At 34.6% G+C, this 1,689-nt stretch overlaps 1 long non-coding RNA gene across 1 annotated transcript; it reads right to left on the bottom strand.

Moving 5' to 3' along the window:
* Nucleotides 1–516: 516 nt before the first annotated feature.
* Nucleotides 517–1,343, bottom strand: LOC108838386 (uncharacterized). The gene is made up of 2 exons (XR_001947512.2): nucleotides 882–1,343; nucleotides 517–785 (listed from the first exon to the last, which is right to left on the bottom strand). It is a non-coding gene; the product is annotated as an uncharacterized LOC108838386 (long non-coding RNA).
* Between the last annotated feature and the right edge of the window lie 346 nt (nucleotides 1,344–1,689).

Raw genomic sequence — 1,689 nt, 5'->3', positions numbered from 1 at the left:
TTATCAGTAGGGGAGCCAACATCAAATTGTCCAAAGCCAAATCTACATATACCACTTCATCTTGACCCACTGCCCTCTTGTGCTTAGATCTCCATTTAAAGTCTGTCACTGACATGCTGGCTTCGTTTCTTAAGTCTTTTTGACACTTCCTTAGCGCTTCATCTTACTCCAAACCTTTAGAAGAAGCAATTAATCTAACATTTGGTGTGCTACGCAATCAACAATTTCGACTGACTTTTTGCTTCAATTCTTCCGCCACCTCCACATCTAAAATGCATGCTTCTTCTACTCTCGGAGCAAACCGAACATCAAGATTCTGATCACCCACGTGATTCAGTGAACAGAGTCTTGCAAGCTACAATTTCTAAGCGACACAAACTCCACTTCATCTATCTTATGAACCGACTCCGAGACAGTCGGCGTTTACCATTTTGTTATTACCAAAAGCAGTTCGTAACTAATCGTGTTATATTCTCCTCTAATCCTTAAAATAAATCTTAATGTCTAGCTCAGAACTCAGAAGCCCATCCGGAATCAAATAAATCATGTTCATGGTTACAATTCCAGGTGAGTTTTTTGCCATATGATATACATGATCAACATATTCCAAAAAGATGGATTCCAAAGAACCAAATGGCTGGTATCTCCACTACAATTAAACAGCAATAGAAGACATGATATATAACTAAGGCCTCCAACAACATCAATAGGCTGGTATCTCCACTCCACTACACTCAAACGCCGAAACTATTTGTTTTCGTGATACTCACTCACAATTCCTTCTTCTACTGATTCAAAAAAATCGTGATTATCAAGTTACGAAATCCAAATTCCTATAGATTGTTAATCGTAACATTGAAATTGTCATGGAAAAGACGTACTTATCCGAAGCAGCGAGACATGGAGGCGATGGAAGAGAGCAATAACGACGACATTCCTCATCGGCTAACGAAGAACGATCTATTCACTCGTAGCTTTTCTCCGTGCGCAGAAACTGTTCGATAAAATGCGCAAGCGACATCCCCCTTGAGGAAGATGTTTTGTGTAATATCTGATCTGTCACATAAGAAAGCACGGGAGAAGAGTGAGGATTCGTCGTCACGGGTATGACACGTGACAGTCGGCGTTTCTGTAACTTGGAGAAGTTATACGGGGGGAAAATTACCACTCACACGTACTTTTTGAAACTACAATTACACATGAAAATTTATAATACCCAAATTAATTCTAGTTTCAGAACTCAAAAAACCCGTTATCTAAAAGAAATAATTAGCGGCTGAACATATACATAAATGCCTAACTGATTATGTAAACAAATAAAATCAAATTGTTAACTATTTTGAATTCTTGCTGCGAAAAGAGTTTTTATCCAAATATGTCGAATTTATTATAGTTAATATGTAAAATAAATGTTGTCAATATATTATAGTAAATATAATTAATGAAGTAATTAAAAAGTGAGATAATGAATGTAAAATATTAAAAAATTGAAAACAAATAATTTTTGTTTTATACTTCTGCAATAAATGATATCAATTTATTTAGTAAAGATAATAAATAAAGTGGTTAAAATCGATTAAAAATAGAATGCAATCCGTAAAAAATAACTAAAAAATAGGCAAATACATTATTTTGTATAGCTATATATATGTTTCCAAACAATCTAATCTATTAAAATTGAAGTACAAC

Source organism: Raphanus sativus, chromosome 6 (assembly GCF_000801105.2).
Source record: "Raphanus sativus cultivar WK10039 chromosome 6, ASM80110v3, whole genome shotgun sequence".
Lineage (NCBI taxonomy): Eukaryota > Viridiplantae > Streptophyta > Magnoliopsida > Brassicales > Brassicaceae > Raphanus > Raphanus sativus.
Note: the sequence above shows the minus strand (reverse complement) of the source record. Positions and strands in the feature narration are given on the sequence as shown.